This window comes from Urocitellus parryii, chromosome 8 (genome assembly GCF_045843805.1).
Source record: "Urocitellus parryii isolate mUroPar1 chromosome 8, mUroPar1.hap1, whole genome shotgun sequence".
In the NCBI taxonomy this organism is placed as follows: Eukaryota; Metazoa; Chordata; class Mammalia; order Rodentia; family Sciuridae; genus Urocitellus; species Urocitellus parryii.
This window is the reverse complement of record NC_135538.1, coordinates 125,367,674-125,391,722: the sequence shown is the minus strand read 5'-3', so window position 1 is coordinate 125,391,722 and position 24,049 is coordinate 125,367,674. Positions and strand designations below refer to the sequence as shown.

Sequence of the window (24,049 nt, the reverse complement as noted above, 5' to 3'; positions counted from 1 at the left end):
AATAGAAGTGTTAAAAGAGGGTATCCGTGTCTTGGAATGCTTTCAATTTTTCCCCACTTAAAATGATTATGGCTTTAGGTTTAGCATGGATAACTTTTAAAATGTTGGGGTATGTTTCTACTATCCCTAGTTTCCCTAGTGTTTTGAACATAAAGAGATGCTATACTTTGTAAAATGCTTTTTATGCTTCGATTGAGAGGACCATGATTCTTGTTTCTAAGTACATTGATGTGATGAATTACATTTATTTCTGTATGTTGAAATAAACTTGCATTCCTATAATGGAACCTACTTGATCATGGTGCACTACCTTTTTAAGAGATTTGCCAGAATTTTACCGAGACTTTTTGCATCTATATTCTCATGGTTATTGGTCTGAAGCTTTTTTTTTTTATGTCTCTGTCTGGTTTTGTATCAGGTTAATTTTAGCCTCATAGAATAAATTTGGAAGGGTTTCCCCCTTTTCTGTCTCATGAAATACTTTGAAGAGTATTGGTGTTAATTTTTCTTTGATGGTTTTATAGAACTCAGCTTAAAATCTGGTCCTGGGATTTTTGTTTGTTGCTAGTCTTATGATGATGTTTTCTATTTTATTGCTTGAAATTAATCTGTTTAAATTATGTATGTTTTCTTGATTCAGTTTGGGTCATTCATATGTCTCTAGAAATTTGTTGATGCCTTTGAGATTTTCTATTTTATTGGAGTACACATTTTCAAAATAGTTTCTAATTATCTTCTGTATTTCAGTAGAGTCATGATATTTCCTTTTCATCATGACTTTATTAATTTTGGTTTTACCTCTCTTTCTGTTAGTTTAGCCAATTGTTTTTCAATTTTATTTATTTTTTCAAAGAACCAACTTTTCAATTTTTTCAAATTTTAAAATTGTTTCTTTTGTTTCAGTTTCATTGATTTCAGCTCTGATTTTAATTATTTCCTGTTTTCTTCTGCTTTTGGTGATTTTATGTTTTTTTCTAGGGCTTTGAGATATTATTCTAGGTTATTTATTTGTTGGCTTTTTTATTGTTTTAATAAATATGCTCAATGCAAGGAACTTTCCTCTTAGCACTGCCTTTACAGTGTCCCAAAATTTTTGATATGTTGTATAAGTGTTCTTATTTAATCTCTAAGTATTTTAAAATTTTCTCCCTGATTTCTACAGCTATCCATTTATCATTCAATAGATATAATTTAGTCTTTAGGTGTTGAAGTGTCTTATATTTTTATTTTATCATTGATTTCTAGTTTTGTTCTATTATGATGTGATAGAATGCAAGATAGTATCTCCACTTTTTTGTATGTGCTAAGAGTTGCTTTGTGGCACAACATATGATTTATTTTAGAGAAGGATCCATGTGCTGCTGAGAAGAAAGAGTATTTGTTCTATGACAGATAAAATATTTTATATGGTGTGTTACATCTAAATTATTGATTGCATTATTTAGTTTTATAGTTTTTTTATTTAGTTTTTGTTTGGATGATCTATCCAGTGGTAAGAGGTGTGTATTAAAGTAACCCAGTGTTATTGTGTTGTTGTCTACTTGGTTATTAAAATCCAGAATGGTTTGTTTGATATACATAGATGTTCCATTGTTTGGGGCATATATATATTTATGATTGTTATGTCTTGGTGATGTATGATTCTCTTAATAAATATGAAATGTTCTTATTTATCCCTTCTGTCTTTGGTTTGAAGTCCTCTTTATCTGATATGAGAATGGAATCCTCCATTTCTTTACACAGTCTATGTGAGTGATATGTTTTCTTCCAATCTTTCACCTTCAGTCTGTAGATATCTTTTCCTAGGATGTGAGTTCCTTAAAGACAGTATGTTGTTGAATCTTTTTATTTAATTCAATTGGACCATCCATGTCTTTCAATTACTAAGTTTAAACCATTAAAATTCAGGTTTATTTTTGAGATATGATTTGTATTTCTAGACATTTTAGTTTATTTTTATTTTGAACTTGACTTAGTTTCACCTTTGTTTGACTTTTACTTTAAGGTAGTTCCCCCCTTTGCTGATTTTCATTTAAAAAAAAAATTCCTCCTCATGGAATATTTTGTATTGTCCCTTATATGTAGGTCAACTTATGGGGACCCAAGAAGGCAATAAGCTATGTGGGTTGTATCACTCAACTCTATGTTTACATGTGGTTGGGCTCCATTGAGTGCCTTCTCCTGGCTATCATGTCCTATGACCACTTTACAGCTATTTGTAAGCCTTTGCATTATTTGGTAATCATGAACCCTTGTCTATGTTTCAAGATGATTTTCATGGTCTGGAGTATTAGTTTCACCATTCTGTAGTGTTATGTACATTTATCCTAAATTTGTCTAAGAGTGAAAACAATGTTTTGGATCATTTCTTGTGTGAGTTTCCAGCTATGGCCAAGATAGCTGTGTAGACACCACAGCAGTAGAAATGTCTGTGTTTGCTTTAGGCATTGACATAGTCCTCACACCCCTCACCTTTATCTTTATATCCTATGGCTGCATTGCTGAAGCTGTGCTAAAAATGAAATCTAAAGCTAGCCAACACAAAGCAATGAATACCTGTGGATCTCATCTCACTGTTGTGTCCATGTTCTATGGAGCTATTATTTACTTGTACCTGCAACCAGGTAACATTGCCTCCAAGGACCAAGGAAAGTTATTCACCCTCTTTTACACCATCATTAATCCATGTCTCAACCCCCTCATTTACACCTTAAAGAATAAGGACATAAAGGATGCACTGAAGAAGCTAATGAGCGTTCAACACGAATCTGTGAAAGTGAAGAGTTATTTGAAGAGATAGATATTAGAATAAATTAAGTAATAAAATGTGTTTACTAATTGTCTTTAATTTTTAACAAACATTTTATGAAACATAATGCTTCTTATTTGCCAAAATTTTGTTAATGTAAGCAATGTCAGAACAATACTATTTAGCTCTTGTGCCTTTAATCATGGGCATGTGTCTGGGAAAAAGGTCATTAATAATTTTTATTTTCACTTGACATAAAAGAAAAAGAGCAAATAAATAAATTTTCTTCTCAAGTCACATAGAAACAGTTTTGTTTATCTACTTTTGTATTTTAAATGCAATGTATAATCATCATAAAGATCTGTATACATGGTGTCATATAAATTTTTGGATTGCATGTTAAATAGTGAATTACAGCTACAAGCCAGTAATTATCATAAGCAGTATATGATAAAATTTTCTGTTTATTCAATGGAAGTTGATGAATATCTTCAGGAAATTATCTTTGTAATTTAATTCTTTTTTTCTGTATCATGACAGAGAAAAATAGAAGCTATTTATCAAAGTCTTTTTAAAGGTGACCATCCAGACTAATTCTTTTCTAATTCATTAGCAAAACTTTATTATATGATTATGCTAATGTTTTTAGAAAGAGAATCTTAATAGTTGAGGCCAGTTAGGCTTTCAATATACATCTCTGGAATAAGAGAATTAATGTGAATTTTCAGAAATGCAGTATTGCAAACGGCCCCCGCCCGTGTGGCTCAGCGAACGGCCTCTGAGGCGAGGCCCAGCAGGCGCCGCAAAGGTACTCTAACCAAGCCTTTATGAAAAAGCGAACCGGGAATTAAAACCAGAGATTGGGTCAGAACACAGACAAGCCAGTCCCACCCCTCCCTTTGAACACTCAGGCAAGGAGCCTGGGGCCCACCATAGCAGAGAGGTGACATCACCAGAGTTCAGCTGATGAGATTCCTTCCCATCGGAATCCACTTTAGCAAGTGTGTGACTCCCACCCCCACCAGATACAAACAACTGGAAAACTTCAAAAATCTCTCTGAGGGCGTGATTGTAAGGGCCAAGGGACTCCCGACCCCCAACTCCCCTTACTGCCAGTGATGTGGGCATGACTGTAGGGGCGTAGGGAAGCAGAGAAGGCTCCCCACCCCCAACTCTCCCAACTGCCAATGGAGAGGGCTTGATGGTATGGGCAGAGGGAAACAGAGGGCACTCCTGATCCCCAACTCCTCCTACCGCCAGCAGAGTGGTCGTGACTATAGGGGCCGAGGGAAGCAGAGGGGATTCTCTATCCCCAACTCCCCTTACCACCAGTGGCGACACCCAAGGTCTTAGCCACCAGTTTCCGAGGGCGTGCCCACTAAAGAGGTCGGGAAAATTTAAACTGTTGGCCCCCAGATCACAGCTCCACAGCACTAGGGCTTAGATAAATGACAGATAGAGTGCTCAGTCATTCGGGAAATAGGGTCCACGGTGGGACTGAAAGTGTAACCAGATCCTTGGGGTACCGCCTCCGGTGAGCAGGACCTGGCTGGCTGGCAGGAGGAAGGAGGGGAGGGGCCAGAGAATGGAAAGGGCTCTGGACTAACAAGATTGAGAGACTCCCAGGAGCTGCCTTACAGGGATTGCTGTTGACACATAGAGGGCAGAAGCTTGGCTCAGAGGGCACAGGTCCGCCTACCAGAAGAGAAGAAAATGGATCTCTAAGACCTAATTTTATTTTTTATTTTATTTTATTTTTTCCTCTCCCCTTTTCCTTCCTTCTTTCTTTCTTTCTTTCTTTCTTTCTTCCTTCCTTTCTTTCTTTCTTTCTTTCTTTCTTTCTTTCTTTCTTTCCCTTTTCAAGTTTTATTGTTGTTTCCATTCTCCTCTATTCTATCTCTCTCTCCTTCTTTCTTTTTAAGAGCACCTTCCTTCCCCTACCCCCCCCAACTTTCATCCCAAGCATTACATCTTCCATTATGTATAATTGTCTAAATGCGAATAGGTGAATGTTTTGAGGCTGTCTATAGGGCTCCTAAATACCTAGCTACTACCAACACCCTGATCCAATTGCCTGTTAGTGTCCCCCTTCAGTAGAGCAATCTTCTAAAGTAGCCAAGACATACTAACCCTTATACCATCATAGCACCTAACCTAAATATAAAGTCCTAAGTACAAACAACAAATCACTATATGCATACAGAATCAGGAAGCCTTTTATGAATTGAATGCTTTAAAGTACAATAAAGTCCAACATTTCTAGGCATAGTCTCCCACCACAAAGGAGAGACAACAGAGGTATACAAAACCAAAACAAATTTATAGGAGAAAGCAAAAACACAGCAGTCAAACAGATCTGAAAAGTAACGTGAACAACATGAAAAACAAGGGAAAAAAGGATTACAAACAATGCAGGACAACTTAAATTTACAGGAGGACCTAGAGGCATCAGAAAAATGGACATAGAAAGAACTCAAGGCATACCTAACTCAGATGGAACGGAATATTAGAGAAGACATGAGACAGCAAGTCCAAGCATTGAAAGTATATTTTGAAAACAAAATAATTTCACAGGTTTGTCCTACAAATAAAACTTGTTCAACTTCTTGGCTGAATTCAATCCACCTTAACTCATAAACTTAGCTGTGTCACCTTGAGCATGTTATTTACCATCTCTGAATCTTTAGTTCCTCATCTGACATTGATGCAAAACTTGCTTAGAAAATGTAAAGAGCAAATAAGAAAAAATGTAAAATACATAGGGGTGTTTTTCATGGGAGGTTAGTTAATTTTCTTCTCTTTTTCTACATTCACACATGTACACACTGGTAAGAAAAAAATGATTTCTATTCTGTAAATGAGAGAAATTAATTATCATAAAAATGAGAGAATATGCACTAATTTCATGTCTTCAACAGGGAAACATTTTCATATTTTTAGAAAAAATATAGTTTAAAATGGGTTATCCTATTTAAGCTGTCTTTATATGTCAATTAATTATATTTTTATTGCCAACATTAGTATTTAACTTTTCCTTTACTAAAGTTCCTACCACTCTTGTTGTTTTGGTGAGCCCTTCATAATATTTGTGACTTCTGTCTCTGGAAATCAAATGTACTAGATATTTACTGTCTTTCCACCATGGATGTCTGAGCACTAAGGATTAGGTAAGATTCAACTGTAAGATTAAAAATAAATAATGGAAATAATGAATACAAAGTAGATCATAATGATTATATGTTCTTAAACAAAATTTTCAAAAAATGGGAGAAGTGATTTAGATAACAGGCCAGCACAGCCTCTACATGATGGGACCAGGTCTCCTAAACAGACTCAGGGTCCAGGCCCATCCAAATAGATTCCTGAACAAGGCCAGCCTCCACAGAATCAGGAATGGAAACAACTGCTACAGAATCAGTTTCCAGATCTGTCCTAGTGCCAGGAAGAACCCAGTCAGCAAGACAGACTCCATAGTCCCAATATTATCTGGATCCAGGATCCAAAAAACTCAGTTTAGTTGACCTGGAAGTAGAATCACTCCAGTAGGCCCTGGGACAGACTTGTCCCCATGGACCAAGACTTGAGGTCCATTCCTGAGAATTAAGCTTTCAAGTTCATCCCAGAAACTGGCCAAATTTTTAGATTCATATTTATTGTCTATCTAGTAGACTCTGTTGACCCAGACCTTAGGTCATCCCCTGTGGAAACAGAATTTATACCTGCCCTCATAAACATGAGCTCTCAGCCCATTCCTACAACCCAGACAATGATTATACCCCAGAATAATCTCATACCAGACTAGCCCCAATGGACAAAATATCCACACACACTCAATAAGTCATAACTCTGCCTATAGGCTCAATTCCATAGACCTAGTTATCAGGCTCATGCACCAACCTATCCAGTTTTTAATATACTAATTGGGTATTTTTATGTTTTCTTTAAGAAGTTATCTAGATAGGTCAATTGACAGTATTTAAATCACATTATTTTTCTTGGTATTGAGTTGTAAATTCTTTATATATTCTAAATGTTAACCCTTTCTCATATGCATAGTTTTCAAATATTTTCTCCCTTTTTGTAGGCTGTATTTTCACAATGATAATTGTTTCCTTTGCTATTCAGAAATATTTTTGTTTTTATTTACTCCCATTTTCTATTTTTTGTTTTTGTTTCCTGTGCTTTTGCCATCTTGTCCAAAGAATAATTGCCCATATAAAAATTCTTAAGGATTTGTTTTCGTACTTTTAAAATTTAAGGTTATATGTTTATTTTACTTTTATTTAATTTTATTATTTTTTGGGAGGGTACCAGGGATTGAACTCAGGGGCACTTTAATACTGAGCCACCACATCCCCAGCCCTATTTTGTATCTTATTTAGAGACAGAGTCTCACTGAGTTGCTTATCACCTTGCTTTTGCTGAGGACGGCTTTGAACTTGCAATCCTTCTGCCTCTCAAGCCTCTGGGATTACAGGTGTATGCCACAGTGCTTGGCACTTTGTGTCATTTTAAATTGAGTGTTAAGGAAATGTATTATTTTAGTTGTAGCTCTGCCAATATGTATATCCAGAGGACTGTTGCCATTTATGTCTTCAATAATTTTTTTTCATGAAAGTCAGAATTACAATTTTTTTTTCTAACAGATCAAATTGGCTGGGTTTTCTTGGTTATCAAAAATGCTCATGTAGATTTGTGATTTTGAACTGATTAATATTCATGATATGTGGAAAAATATTATATGCTATCAATTGCTCAAAATGGAATTTTATGTATATACACACATGTATGTATACACTATGCTATCAATTGCACAAAATGGGATTTTATATATGTATACACATAACCTGGAAGGACATATCCAACTAAGCTGCCTGTGACTGGATGACAGTTGTTTTCTCATGCTGTTCTGTTTGCTGTATTACACTTATTAATTTAAAAAAATAAATAATAGTTAGTTTAAAAACCTGAAAAAAAAATTAACAGAACTGAAGGTGGAAATTGACAGTAACAAAAAATAGAAAGGGACTTTAATGATTTCCAATAATTGATGGAAACATACAGAGAGAATATTGATATAGACACAGTGGACTTCAACAATGATATAAGTAGGTATAACTGACATATACAGAACATTGCATCCATGGGAAACAGAATACACATTCTTTTAACTGTTAGAGAGCTTTTTTTTAAAAAAAATCAGGGGTGATGCCCTGGGTTTGATGCTCAGTACTACAGAAAAAAAAAAAAACCCTGAAGTTCATAGGAAATCTCAAAAACCACCAAATGGTCAAAGCAATCCTGAGAAAAGGAACAAAGGAACAAAGCAGGAAATATTACACTAACCTGGCTTCAAAATCTATTAGAAAGCTACAGTTATCAAAGTAGATATAGAGAATAGAATATATAGCCTAAAAGTAAGCCATACTTCTAAAACAAACTGATTTTTCAGAAAGGTGCTAAACATGCAAGGACAGCCTGTCATCCAGTACTGGAAAAAGATGGGTATCCATAGAGAAGAGAATGAAACTAAACCCTTATCTCTCATCATATGCATAAAGTAATCTATCACAATGAATGTCTGAAACTACTAGAAGAAAACATAGAGAAAAACTTTAGGATATTAGAACAGATAAGGATGTTCGGATAAGATCTCAAAAGCAGAATTGACAAAAGTAGAAATAAACAATGAGATTATAATAAACCAAATAGTTTCTGAATAATAAGAAAAAATAAGCAGAGTGAAGAAACAGCCTACAGAATTGGCCAGAATATTTGCCAAATATACATCTGAAAAGAGGTTAACATTCTAATATGTAAGAAACTCAAACAACTCCATGACAAATAATCCAATTAAAAATGGTCAATAATGTCTGAGTGTACCTTTTCCCCCACATCCTTGCCAACACTTATTGTTTGCCTTCATAATAGCTGCCATTCTGACTGGAGTGAGATGATATCTTAGCATGGTTTTGATTTTCATTTCTCTAATTGCTAGAGATGATGAACATTTTTTAATATATTTGTTGATTGACTATATATCCTCTTCTGATAAGTGTCTGTTCAGGTCCTTGGCCCATTTATTGATTGGGTTATTTGTTTTCTTGGTGCTTAGCTTTTTGGGTTCTTTATTTACCATAGAGTTTAGTGTTCTATCTGATGTGTGAGGGGTAAAAGTTTGCTCCCAGGATGTAGGCTCTCTATTCACCTCAGATTGTTTCTTTTGTTGAGAAGAAACTTTTCAGTTTGATTCCATCCCATTTATTGATTCTTGGTTTTAATTCTTGCTCTATAGGAGTCTTATTAAGGAAGTTGTGGCTTAATCTCACATGATGAAGATTATGACCTACTTTTTCTTCTATTAGATGCAGAGTCTCTCATTTAATACCTAGGTCCAGTATGGAGATTCCTTGAAAATCTGGGAATAAAACCAACATTTAACTTAGCTATCCTTCTCTTTGGTCTATACTCAAAAGACTTAAAAACAGCATACTACAGGGACACAGCCACATCAATGTTTATAGCAGCACAATTCACGACAGCTAAACTGTGGAACCAACCTATATGCCCTTCAGTGGATGAATGGATTAAAAAAATGTGGCATATATAAACAATGGAATTTTATGCAGCAATAAAAGATTACAAAATCATGACATTTGTAGGTAAATGGATGGGGTTGGAGAAGATAATGCAGAGTGAAGTTAACCAATCTCCAAAAAACCAAATGTCTAATATTTTCTCTGATATAAAGAGGCTGATTCATAGTGGGATATAGAGTGGGAGCATGGGAGGAATAGATGAATTCTAGATAGGACAGAGGGATGGGAGGGAAAGGGATAGGGTGGGGGATTAGCAAGGATGGTGGAATGTGATAGATATTGTCAACCAGTGCTGAGTAGCAGTTAAAGGTTTGTCAACAAGTGCCGAGTAGCAGTTACATAGGAGCAATAAGTTCTAGTGTACTTTGGCACAGTAGGCTGACTACAGAATGTGATAGACATTATTATCCAAAGTACATGCATGAAGACACAAATTGTTGTCAACATACTTTATATACAATCAGATATATAAAAAAATGTGCTGTATATGTGTAATAAGAATTGTAATGCATTCTGCTGTCCTTTTTAAAATCAATAAAATAAAGAAAAGTTTAAAAATATGCTCAATAAACCTAAATAGATATTTTTCTAAAGAAAATATATAAATGGCCAATATGATATGAAAAATACACAGTATCACTAATGATCAAGGAAATGAAATTAAAAAGCACAATGAGATATATACCTCATTATTGTTAGAATGGCTATTACCAAAATGACAAAAAGTAACAAGTTCCTGAGAGGATGTGGAGGAACTGGAACCCTCCCACTCTTTGGTGGAAATGTAATTTAGTACAGCCATTATAAAATATAAGATTTCTTTAAAAATTAAAGGCATAATCACAATATGATTCTGCAATCAAACTACTGAGTTTATATTCAAATGAATTGAAATCTGTATGCCTAAAAGACATCTGCACTCATATGATTACCACAGTGCTATTCATAATAGCCTAGAAATAGAATCAATCTAAGTGTCATCCACTGATGAATCAATAAAGAAATGTACATACACACAATGGAACACTATTCAGCCACAAGAAATGGATAAAATTTTGTCACTTCCAATAACATATATGGAACTTGAAGTCATTATATTAAATTAAATAAGAAAGACCAGAACAATTAGTAATGTATGATCTCACTGGCATGTGGATTCCCACATAAATTGAGAGAACAGTCATAACCAATGGCTAGAGAGTAAGCAGAAGTGAAAAACAAGAAGAGGTTTGTCAACAAGTGCTGAATAGCAGTTAAAGGTTTGTCAACAAGTGCTGAGTAGCAGTTAAAGGTTTGTCAACAAGTGCTAAGTAGCAGTTGCATAGGAGTAATAAGTTCTAGTGTATTTTGGCACAGTAGGCTGACTACAGGTGGTATATTGTGTATTTCATAAAAGATAACCTTACCACAGGAAATGAAAAAGGTTTAAAAAATTGACACATTTACTCTTATTTGGATATATAAAACACATACATGTATCAAAATATCACATGATGCCACATAAATGTGTACAATTTTTATGTATTAGTTTACAAAATAAAATAAAATGAAAAAATAGCTATTGGGAACATTTCCCTGCACTTGTTATCTGACAGGTCATGATCATAGAGTTCAGTGCATAATGTGTAAAATGGTTCATACTGGGAACTAAGGTTTATAAAACTCACTGTATTTTGTTTTTTAAAACAATTTTGGCACTTATTGACAAGTTCTTGTAAAGAAAGGAATAAAACATCATGCAAGGAAAATAAATATGTAAGATTTTTATCAAAACAGTAGAACTACCATAAGGTTCAGCAATCTTGCCATTGAGTTTATATCCATTGGAAATTAAATCAACATAATGATATTCATTACAGCATCATTGACCATAGACAAAATAAGAATCGACCTAAGATTCCATCTTTGGATTAATGGATCTAAAAAAATTGCATATATAATTACTTATAAAAAATAAAGAAATCCTGTCATTTATGAATGTTAATGGAATTGAAGGTCTTGGTATTAACTTGAACAAGCTATGCACAGATAGATAAATACATGTTAACACTTACATGTGGAATAAAACAATTGATTTTGTAAAAGTAGAGAGTATAATGGTGATTTCCAGAGGCTAGCTATTTGAGGATCATGGGTGGGAAGATGTTGGTAAAAGGATACTAAATCCTAGTTATTGAATGAATATATCCAAATGATATGTTGTTCAACTTGGTGAATTGTTAAAAATATACATTGTATTCTTGTAAAATGCTAAGATAGTGTATATAGCCTGTATTCTCTACAAAACCTCAACTGTGTTAAGTAGCTATCATATATTAGCTAAGTTTAGTCATAGTATAATGTGCATATTGTACATGGTAGATAGACATTCTCTGTCAATTTAAAAAATACATAAAATACAAGGAAAAAAACAGAAGTAAAACAGAATCCTGAAGCAGGAAATTATCTCAATCTGCTTGTAATGTCTCCAAGAGAAGAGATGACACACTCCAACTATGACATTAAGAGTAGCTTCACAAAGGAAGTATTTACACAGGTATGGGACAGACTGAGAAATACCTACAAGGGTATTCTAAGTGTGTATTTTATAAGCACTACCCTGTTAATAGAAAGAGTGGGGAGCAAACAAGTTTTGCTTGCAAAAAAGATTTGGTTGCAAACCAAAGCATGAAGTAGCAAAAAGAAGAGATAGTATTGGAAATCAGAGAGAGAATGTCTGAACATACATGGCCACCTCCAGCATCTGTGTCCTTTGTTTGAGAAACAAAGCCAGTCTCACAGGTTTATCTGAGAAGGAACTAAGATAATATACCCCCAACTAGATGTTCTTTCACTCTTGAATGCTCACATGGTGACTCCCATCAGTTAAACCTGACCAGAAGCCAGATACAAAAATCTTCTGGATGTAACCTTTAGGGTACCCACACAGTAGAAAGTACTAAATGAAATATATGGGAGAGCATTATTTAGGACTAACTTCCTGCACATGGACCCAGAAGACCAAACTAAGACAAAAATGGAATCATTTATGCTGAATACCACACAGTCAAACAGAACCTTTAAGAAAGTAGATAGATCAAAAAAAGAATTGTTCTTTCTAAAATGGGAGATTATGTCCTACTCAAGTCAGTGTAATAAGGAGGATCCCTCTGTTTATACAAGAATAAATAATAATGAAGGAAAAGGAGGAGAGGAGGAGGAGGAGGAGAGGAGGAGGAGGAGGAGAGGAGGAGGAGGAGGAGGAGGAGGAGGAGGAGGAGTAAAGGAAAAGAAACCTGAAGAATAAGGTGATATCTACCAATCAGCTTATGCTAGTGTTAATTCTTTGTTCCCTATCTTGCTAAATTCTGTTCTGCCATTGCTCAATGGGAGCTCACATTCTGCTTTGGAGAAAGGAAGCTGCCCATATTCGTAAATCATGAATAAAGTCAATTCAATATATGATAAAGTTGTTAGAACTTTATGTTTTGAAACTTTATATATATAGAAGGTCCAACATGGCGGCGGGCGCTGAGAGATCATGTCTCTGACCTCTTCAGCTGTGCGGGCATAGGGAGTAATAAACAGTCTAAATGCTGTTTGCTCAGGATCACTAGGCAATGCTGAGCTGACATGGATCTGGGGCGAACAGTCTGGGCCTCTCAGAACACACACTGAGCCCAGATCAGCTGAATTCAAGCTCCCATTCGCCTGCTTCCTGCAGACAAACAGCTGTGACTCAGCACTAATCCATCCCGCTGAAACAACTGGCCGGCCCTTCTGATCCTACGGAGGTAAATGCCAACCGAGCCTTCATAGGCAGTGGCCACAGGATTGAAACGGGGCTTGGGACAGACAGTCAGGACCCACCCATTGCATTGGTCACCCTGCAAAGGGAAATGAACTGTTGCCATTTGCAAGAGATAACACCATGGCAGAGAACTGACATCACCAGACTGCTGTGGAGGAGATAACTTCATTGAAACCAGCGGCTACAGGTGTGTAATCCCTTAGCCTTCCCTCTCCACACATCGGGAAACCTTAAGGGCCCCCTCCCAGCTCTCCCGTAAGGGCCCCTCCCAGCTCTCACGTGAGCGCCATAGCCAGACCTAGGGAATCAGCAGTGGTGAGGGACCCGAGGCACGGACCTCCCGGCTACCACTCCCACCAATGCTGACAACTGAGGTCTTTTGCACCAGCTACCAGGGGCGTGGCTACCGGAGGGCAAGTAAAATTTGCTGAGGATTCTCAGCCCCAAGCTCTACAAACTTAGGGTCTGAGGGAATGGCAAACAGGGAGAGTGCGCCCAGTCGTTCATGAAAACAGGGCTCCCGGGAGCAGCAGACCTGGTGTGTAGCCTGTATTGTGGTGAGTGTCACCGGTGAGAGGGGCCTCGCTAGAGGAAAAGTGGGGAAGTGACTAGACACAAGAGGAGGCCCTCAGCACTCAGGATTGTAGACTCACCCAGTCTGGGAGGAGGAGCTGCTGCACAGTGATTGGTTCCCATGTATTGACAGGAGAAGCTTGGCCTGGTGGGCACAACTCCACCTACTGGAAGAGAAGTTAATTAAACTCTAAGACTGCATTTATTAGTTTTTTTTTTCATTTTCATTTTTCTTTTTTGTTGTTTTTTAAATTTTTTAAATCTTTTTTTTGTTTTTTAAATTTTTTAAATCTTTTTTTAAATTTTTTTCTTCTAATTTTAATTTTTATTATTATTTAAAAAAAATTTTGTCTTTTTTTATTTCCTATTTTTTTCTTCTTTTGTCTTTTCATTTCTTTTCAATTTTCTTTTTCCCCCTTCCTTGAATTCTACCTGCTTACTCTCATTCTCGTTAGTGACTTCTTCCCTTCCCTTCTAATACCTTTCCTCCCAAGCATCAAATAAATTTAAAGAGTAAACAGTAACTCAGCAGTCAAACAGAACAAGAAGTAACATGAGCAACATGAAAAAGCAAGGAAGAAAAGGAGTACAAACAATGCAGGACAGCCTAAATATTCAGGAGGACCTAGAGTCATCAGAAAAATGGTCATATAAAGAACTCAAGGAACACCTTAGACAGATGGAATGGAACCTTAAAGAGGATATGAGACAGCAAATTCAAACTGTGAAAGAACACATTGAAAACGAATTACATAAACAGATAAAAGAAGAAGTTAAGCACCTTTATCAGGAGATAGAGATTATAAAAAAATCAAACAATAATTCTAGAAATGAAGGAAACAATAAACCAAATTAAAAACTCAAATGAGAGTATCACTAACAGAGTGGAGCAAGTAGAAGACAGAACGTCAGATAATGAAGACAAAATATATCATCTTGAAAAGAGTCTAGCCAACTCAGAAAGGCAGGTAAAAAATCAAGAGAAAAACATCCAAGAGATATGGGATAGCATAAAAAAAACAAACTTAAGCGTCAATGGGATAGAGGAAGATATAGAGATGCAAACCAAGGGAATGAGTAACCTGCTGAATGAAATAATTACAGAAAACTTTCCAGAAATAAAAAAGGAAATGGATATACAAATTGTAGATGCATACAGGACACCGAGCATACAATATCACAGTAGACCAATGCCAAGAAACATTGTTATGAAGATATCCAATATACAGAACAAAGAGAAAATATTAAAAGCTACAAGAGAAAGGAGGCAGATTACATTCAGGGGTAAACCAACAAGGTTAACAACGGATTTTTCATCACAGACGCTGAAAGCAAGAAGGTCCTGGAAATGTATTTCAAACACTGAAAGACAATGGATGCCAACCAAGAATTCTGTATCCAGCAAAATTAAGCTTCAGGTATGACAACAAAATACAAATCTTTGATGATAAAAAAAAGTTAAAAGAATTTTTAGCCAGAAAACCAGCATTGCAAAGCATCTTGAGCAAAACACTACACGAGGAAGAAATGAAAAACAATAACCAAAATCATCAGTGGGAAGTGCCTGGGTGAAGACAGAGGATGGGGGGAAAGATAATCATGGATTAAAATTTAAAAAAAGGATAAATAATCAAACATGGCTGGAAGTACAAACCATATATCAATAGTAACTCTAAACGTTAATGGCTTATACTCTCCAATAAAGCAACATAGGCTGGTAACATGGATTAAAAAAACAAATCCAACAATATGCTGCATCCAGGAGACACATCTGATTGGAAAAGACATACACAGGCTGAAGTTGAAAGGATAGGAAAAAATATACCACGCACACGGTCCTCGTAAGCAATCAGGGGTGGCAATCCTCCTATCGAATAAAATAGACTTCAAGACTAAATTAATCAAAAGGGATAAGGAAGGACATTATATACTGTTAAAAGGAACCATTCACCAACAAGACATAACAATTATCAATATTTATGCACCAAATAATGGTGCTGCAACATTCATAAAACAAATTCTCCTCAAGGTCAAGAATCAAATAGACCACAACACAATAATTATGGGTGACTTCAACACACCTCTCTCACCATTGGACAGATCCTCCAAACAAAAGTTGAATAAAGAAACTATAGAACTCAATACCACAATCAATAACCTAGACTTAACTGACATATATAGAATATATCAACAATCATCAAGTGGATATACTTTTTTCTCAGCAGCACATGGATCCTTCTCAAAAATAGACCATATATTATGCCATAGGGCAACACTCAGTAAATATAAAAGGGTGGAGATAATACCATGCATTTTATCTGATCATAATGGAATGAAACTGGAAATCAATGATAAAAGAAGGAAGGAAAAATCCTACATCACATGGAAAATCAACAATATGTTACTGAATGATCAATGGGTTACAGAAGACATAAAGGAGGAAATCAAAAAATTCTTAGAGATAAATGAAAATACAGACACAACATATCAGAATCTATGGGACACAATGAAAGCAGTTTTAAGAGGGAAATTCATCGCCTGGAGGTCATTCCTCAAAAAAAGAAAAACCCAACAAATAAATGAGCTCACACTTCATCTCAAAGCCCTAGAAAAGGAAGAGCAAAACAACAGCAAATGTAGCAGAAGGCAAGAAATAATTAAAATCAGAGCAGAAATCAATGAAATTGAAACAAAAGAAACTATTGAAAAAATTAACAAAACTAAAAGTTGGTTCTTCGAAAAAATAAATAAGATCAACAGACCTTTAGCCATGCTAACGAAGAGAAGAAGAGAGAGAACTCAAATTACAAACATACGGGATGAAAAAGGCAATATCACAACAGATGCTACAGATATACAGAAGACAATTAGAAATTATTTTGAAGACCTATATTAAAATAAAATAAAAGATAGTGAAGACATTGATAAATTTCTTAAGTCATATGATTTGCCCAGACTGAGTCAGGAGGATACAAACAAGTTGAACAGACCAATATCAATGGATGAAATTGAAGAAGCAATCAAAAGACTACCAACCAAGAAAATCCCAGGACCGGATGGGTATACAGTGGAGTTTTACAAAACCTTTAAAGAAGAATTAATACCAATACTTTTCAAGTTATTTCAGGAAATAGAAAAAGACGGAGCTCTTCCAAATTCATTCTATGAGGCCAACATCACCCTGATTCCTAAACCAGACAAAGACACTTCAAAGAAAGAAAACTACAGACCATTATCTCTAATGAACCTAGATGCAAAAATCCTCAATAAAAATCTGGCTAATCGGATACAAAAACATATCAAAAAAATTGTGCACCATGATCAAGTAGGATTCATCCCTGCCATGCAAGGCTGGTTCAATATATGGAAATCAATAAATGTTATTCACCACATCGATAGACTTAAAGATAAGAATCATATGATCATCTCGATAGATGCAGAAAAAGCATTCCACAAAGTACAGCATCCCTTTATGTTCAAAACATTAGAAAAACTAGGGATAACAGGAACTTACCTTGACATTGTAAAAGCTATCTATGCTAAGCCTCAGGCTAGCATCATTCTGAATGAAGAAAAATTGAAGACATTCCCTCTAAAATCTGGAACAAGACAGGGATGCCCTCTATCACCACTTCTATTCAATATAGTTCTCGAAACACTGGCCAGAACAATTAGATGAAAGAAATTAAAGGAATAAAAATAGGAAAAGAAGAACTTAAATTATCACTATTTGCAGATGACATTATTCTATACCTAGAAGACCCTAAAGGGTCTACAAAGAAACTACTAGAACTAATAAATGAATTCAGCAAAGTGGCAGGATATAAAATCGACATGCATAAATCAAAGGCATTTCTGTATATCAGCGACAAAACTTCTGAAACGGAAATGAGGAAAAACACTCCATTCACAATATCCTCAAAAAAAAAAAAAAAAAAAAACTTTGGAATCAACCTAACAAAAGAGGTGAAAGATTTATACAATGAAAACTACAGAACCCTAAAGAGAGAAGTAGATGAAGATCTTAGAAGATGGAAAAATATACCTTGTTCATGGATAGGAAGAACTAACATTATCAAAATGGCGATATTACCAAAAGTCCTCTATAGGTTTAATGCAATGCCAATCAAAATCCCAATGGCATTTCTTGTAGAAATAGATAAAGCAATCATGAAATTCATATGGAAAAATAAAAGACCCAGAATAGCAAAAGCAATTCTAAGCAGGAAGTGTGAATCAGGTGGTATAGCGATACCAGATTTCAAACTATATTACAGAGCAATAGTGACAAAAACAGCATGGTATTGGTACCAAAACAGGTGGGTGGACCAATGGTATAGAATAGAGGACACAGAGACTAATCCACAAAGTTACAACTATCTTATATTTGATAAAGGGGCTAAGAGCATGCAATGGAGGAAGGATAGCATCTTCAACAAATGGTGTAGGGAAAACTGGAAATCCATATGCAACAAAATGAAACTGAATCCCTTTCTCTCGCCATGCACAAAAGTTAACTCAAAATGGATCAAGGATCTTGATATCAAATCAGAGACTCTGCATCTGATAGAAGAAAAAGTTGGCGCTGATCTACATACTGTGGGGTCGGGCTCCAAATTCCTTAATAGGACACCCATAGCACAAGAGTTAATAACAAGAATCAACAAATGGGACTTACTTAAACTAAAAAGTTTTTTCTCAGCAAGAGAAACAATAAGAGAGGTAAATAGGGAGCCTACATCCTGGGAACAAATTTTTACTCCTCACACTTCAGATACAGCCCTAATATCCAGAGTATACAAAGAACTCAAAAAATTAGACAATAAGATAACAAATAACCCTATCAGCAAATGCGCTAAGGATCTGAACAGACACTTCTCAGAGGAGGACATACAATCAATCAACAAGTACATGAAAAAATGTTCACCATCTCTAGCAGTCAGAGAAATGCAAATCAAAACCACCCTAAGATACCATCTCACTACAGTAAGATTGGCAGCCACTATGAAGTCAAACAACAACAAGTGCTGACGAGGATGTGGAGAAAAGGGTACACTTGTACATTGCTGGTGGGACTGCAAATTGGTGCGTCCAATTTGGAAAGCAGTATGGAGATTCCTGGGAAAGCTGGGAATGGAACCACTATTTGACCCAGCTATTGCCCTTCTCGGACTATTCCCTGAAGACCTTAAAAGAGCATACTACAAGGATACTGCCACATCGATGTTCATCGCAGCACAATTCACAATAGCTAGGCTGTGGAACCAACCCAGATGCCCTTCAATAGATGAACGGATTAAAAAAATGTGGCATTCTTACACCATGGAGTATTACGCAGCACTAAAAAATGACAAAATCCTGGAATTTTCAGGGAAATGGATGGCACTAGAACAGACAATGCTTAGTGAAGCTAGCCAATCCCTAAAAAACAAATACCAAATGTCTTCTTTGATATAATGAGAGCAACTATGAACAGAGCAGGGAGGAAGAGCAAGAAGAAAAGATTAACATTAAACAGAGACATGAGACAAGAGGGAAAGGGAGAGAAAAGGGAAATTGTATGGAAATGAAGGGAGACCCTCATTGCTGTACAAAATTACATATAAGAGGTTATGAGTGGAATGGGAAAATAAACAAGGAGAGAAATGAATTACAGTAGATTGGGTAGAGAGAGAAGATATGAGGGAAGGGGAGGGGGGATAGTAGGGGATAGGAAAGGTATCAGAATACAACAGTTACTAATATGGCATTATATAAAACTGTGGATGTGTAACCGACGTGATTCTGTAATCTGCATTTGGGGTAAAAATTGGGAGTTCATAACCCACTTGAATCTAATGTATGAAATATGATATATCAAGAGCTTTGTAATGTTGTAAACAACCAATAAAAAAAGAAACTTTATATATATATATATATATATATATATATATATATATATGGATAAAAGATGAATCTAGGAAAAGGAATGTGGACTGAGAAATATTCATTGCATTTATAATGCATAAAACACACATCCATATAACATTAGTGGATACCTTTAGAGAAAGAAGATGAATTTCAAACCATTGGCTACAGTAGTCAAAGGAGAAGATTATTACTTGTCTATTCTATTCAATGTCTTTGATTTTGTTTTTCTAAATAATGTAGTTTCATATAATACATGTGATTTAAAAATATTAACTCTGTCTACATATGTGAAGAGATTTTTCTCTCTTCAGGCAATATAAATTTATTAAATCATAATTATATACTTTAATTAGAGAAACAAATATTGTGAAGTTTTTATTTAAATTTTTTTTGAATGCTTCTCATGGGAAAGATCACTTTTTTCTTGCCTTTCAAACTCATTTTGTGCTCCTTTACTATTACTACTAGAAATAATTAAATCTAGGTGAGCTATTGTAACAATTAGTGAGGTAAGATATTCAATGAATTTATTTTTTCATATAAATTCCCCTGAATCATTTATTCAAACTATCTCTACTCTAATTGTATTCTTGTTCTTTTTATTTATTTTTAATTTTATTCCATTTGAAATTGGCATTCAGTTTGTTGGGTAATTGAATAAGTTCATTGTAAACAAATCTAACATCCAAGAGTCTGACACTCAACCTTAGTTCAGTAGATAACTAATTGTACAAAAAAAATTTCTATAGAGATCTCTGTCCCCCAAATTTTTCTCTGATTACTCACCTGGGAGCAGGATAAATGAATGATCTACGTGAAAAGAATGCCCAAGAGTTTTCATGAATAGCATTTAATAGTATGCTCAGAAAGCACTCTGCATATTTCCTACTTTGCCTTCCTAATCTAGTCTTTTTTCCTGTGGCACCTGCAACAGAAAAATTAACTGCTTTGAAGCTAATAGTTAAATATGCATCTGTGAACTAAAGTTTCCTCTGTCCTCTCAAAATTTAAAAATTCAAGTATACTTCCTCACCTTTCCTTTATATTGAAGAATATCAGAAAACAGTAAGTAAAAGTTACTTATTTTCAGAGGAGGTTGGAATGTATGTACATCATAATAAACAACACACATACGAAAGGCAGAGTGTATTTCATTTCAGAAAGCCTTTTCTAACTTTTGGAAATACCTAGTTCAGTGGCTCTGCAAAAAACTAGTGTAGACTTGCAATTAATGTCTCTCCTAGACTCTCACTTAAAGCATTAAAAGCAAAGATATTTTTGACTTACATTAACTACAAGAATGAGGTATGAAGCTTTCAATTACATGACCATCTCATATCAATCAATTTTAATATATGTTCAAAATTTCATGGGTTGATTTCTCCATATTTTTCAATCGGAGTTTGTGTCAGTTGAAAATAACCTGCATTTCTTCTGGGTTATCTTCCACTCTGTATAAAGCTAAACAGTACTTGCAAGTATAAATTAAATAATATAGGATGAAAATGAAGTGAAAACAAGATATACTAGAAAGAAAATATGGAGTATATGTGAAGATAATGTCAATAAGAATACAGCATAAATAGATTTCCATATAGTGAAATAGGGATGGCAAATCACTGGAAGTAGAAGATCCAAAAGTCATAGAATCTAATAGTTAAAAGTAATGAAATATGAGAATGATTTGAAAAAGATGAGACTTCTATGGATATAATAAATGACCTTAAATATATTTTAGAGTGACTTGCATGGATTAGGCATACCTACTGTTCTGTCTCTAGGCAAATATACAGAAAAAAAGAACAGGGAGAGCACAATTAACAGTCAAAAACCATACTTACTAAAGAGAACAAAATCCAAATTAATACAAATTTAAAAACTGCAGCAAGCATACTGGAAGGGTGATTGTCATCACACTTAGGTATAATAAATTATAGAAAAATTTCTGGAGGACAAAATTAAAAATCCATCTTTAAAAAATTGAAGATTGGAGCATATTTCAAGAAAGCATTTTTTCACATAAAAAGGACTAAGGAAAATAATTGAAGAATGGTCTATCACAGTAAAAGATATTATGTGAATATAATAATGTTTTAAAAATAGAAAACATGTATCTTCTATTGCAATTATTTAATAATGTAGGTTCACTGTAATTTTTAGAAAGTTCAATATATCAATAGGATAATTCTGACTGGGATTATTTATTAACCTTTCCACATAATGGAATTTTTATGTGAATGTAAACTTAGGCCCAGAGATGTTCCTAAATTCTCTGTGCTTCTATAACATCTTGAGTAACAGAGCTAAATAAAGATTAGGGGTCACACTATTTCAGAAAACAATCTTGCAGTACAGATGTTCTGTTTTGTTTTGTATGAAATCTTCAAACTCCAAATTTATAGTCTTGATATGTCACTACCTCTTTTAAGGCATTGATTACATTTTGATCTTTACCTTTACCTTTCCAGTTATTAGGAGACTCTAAAATTAATGATTAACAATATCCTAAATTATAGATAATAATATTTCCTTTGTCATAAGGTCTAGGGTAGGGTGAGTACTATTAATTTAGTAGATGTAAAACCTTATTACAGTTTTGTCAAATGTGGTTCATTAAGAACTACATTGCTTGGATTTATTATTGTTTTGCCATTGTTGTTTCTTCTGGACTAGGACAGTATATAATCAAAAGGCAACATTCACATCTTAACTCTGAGTAGCTTTCTATGATTCCTTACAAGTGGCACTGCAGATGAAATAGAGAATTTGAAAACTGTGCTTTGTAACTCTGAGAATGGTACCTTGAAGTTGCTAATTTACTAGCAGAGTGATTCCAAATTTTATTGCTGGGCCACTGTCCTAACTTCCCCTCTGAATATTGCCCTTCTTACAGGATGCTGTGGTGAAGTGTGTTTTATAAATCCACAATATTAAACAAAATCTTCTTTACCTAATTCATCTCTCTCTCAACATGTGGTTTTACTCAGCTCATTAATTTTGTGGTTTTCAATATAACTTTCAGCCAAAAAAATAAAGAAATGTGTCCTGGAAACATAAAATTCCTTGTGTATTTTAAGAAGTCTCTGGGCCTGAATGAAGATATTAACTTTTCTCCTGACAGCAATTGATGTGGAATTCAAAAATATATTTGTATTTACCCATGATTAGTGGATCACTAGGACCTGTTCAAATTATCTTATTAAGAAAAAATGACAAAGTATCTTGATAAATGATAAATCCCTACAAGATAGACAGATTACCTAAAACACAATATGAAAGAACAAATATTGAGAATCTGAAGTAATAGTCATGCAAGGAAGAGGGTACAAACAAATTCATTTGTTTTGTGTGTGTATGTGTGTTTTTAATTTGTTATTTTTAGATATACATAACAGTACAGTGCCTTTCTCATATTTTACATACATGGAGTATAACTTATTCTAAGTAGGATCCAATTTTTATGGTTGTAATTATGTGATTTCACTGATGATGTATTTACATATGAACATAGGAAAGTTATACCTGATTCATCCTACTGTCTTTCTTATTCTCCTCCCCACTCCATTTCCTTCATTCCCCTTTGTCTAATCCACTGAATTTCTATTCTCCCCTTCTCCAATCTTTGTGTGTTAGTATCCATATATCAGAAAACACATTAGGCTGTTTTTTTTTTGTGTGTGGGTGGAGGTGGGGATTGGCTTATTTCACTCAGCATAGTATTCTTCAGATCCACCAATTTACCAGCAAAAGTCATAAGACATTCATTTTTAGGGCTGAGTAATATTAAATGGTGAATATATACTGCATTTTCTTTATCCATTCATCTGTTGAAGAGCACCAATTTTAGTTGCATAGCTTAGCTATTATAGATTGAGCTGCTATAAATATTGATGTGGCTGTATCACTGTAGTATGCTGATTTTAAGTCTTTTGGGTACATAATGAGGAGTGGTATAACTTGGTAAAATGCTCATCCATTCCAAGTTTTCTTAGGAATCTCCATACTGCTTTCCATAGTGGTTGCATAAATTTGCAGACCCAACAATGTAGGACTGTGTATTTTTCCCCCATATCCATGCCAACATTTTATTATTACACAAATTCTTGAGCATGGTGAAACTTATGTCATTGTACCTTCAAACACTCAATTTATACCTGAAGAAACTGATGTTGGAAGTGCTTGATTTCTTACTCAATTCCAAGTAATTAGTATAATTGATTAAATCCAAACACTTCTTACTCCCCATGGAGATGGTCTAACTATACCACCAACTTGTTGGAGGAGGATATGCTTATAATAATGATTCTCAGAGTTCTAAATTTCTTGTTAATTCTTCTACTATAACTATTTTGATATTCTACTCTTCCTAACATTTCTGAAATGTTGCAACCCTGCCTGTGAAAAGGATTCCTGCGATTCCAAGACTCC

General features: G+C 34.8%; 1 pseudogene; it reads left to right on the top strand.

Annotated features, from left to right (window-relative positions):
- Positions 1-2,067: 2,067 nt before the first annotated feature.
- LOC113200096 (olfactory receptor 2W1-like) lies at positions 2,068-2,800 on the top strand (annotated as a pseudogene).
- The last annotated feature ends 21,249 nt before the right edge of the window (positions 2,801-24,049 follow it).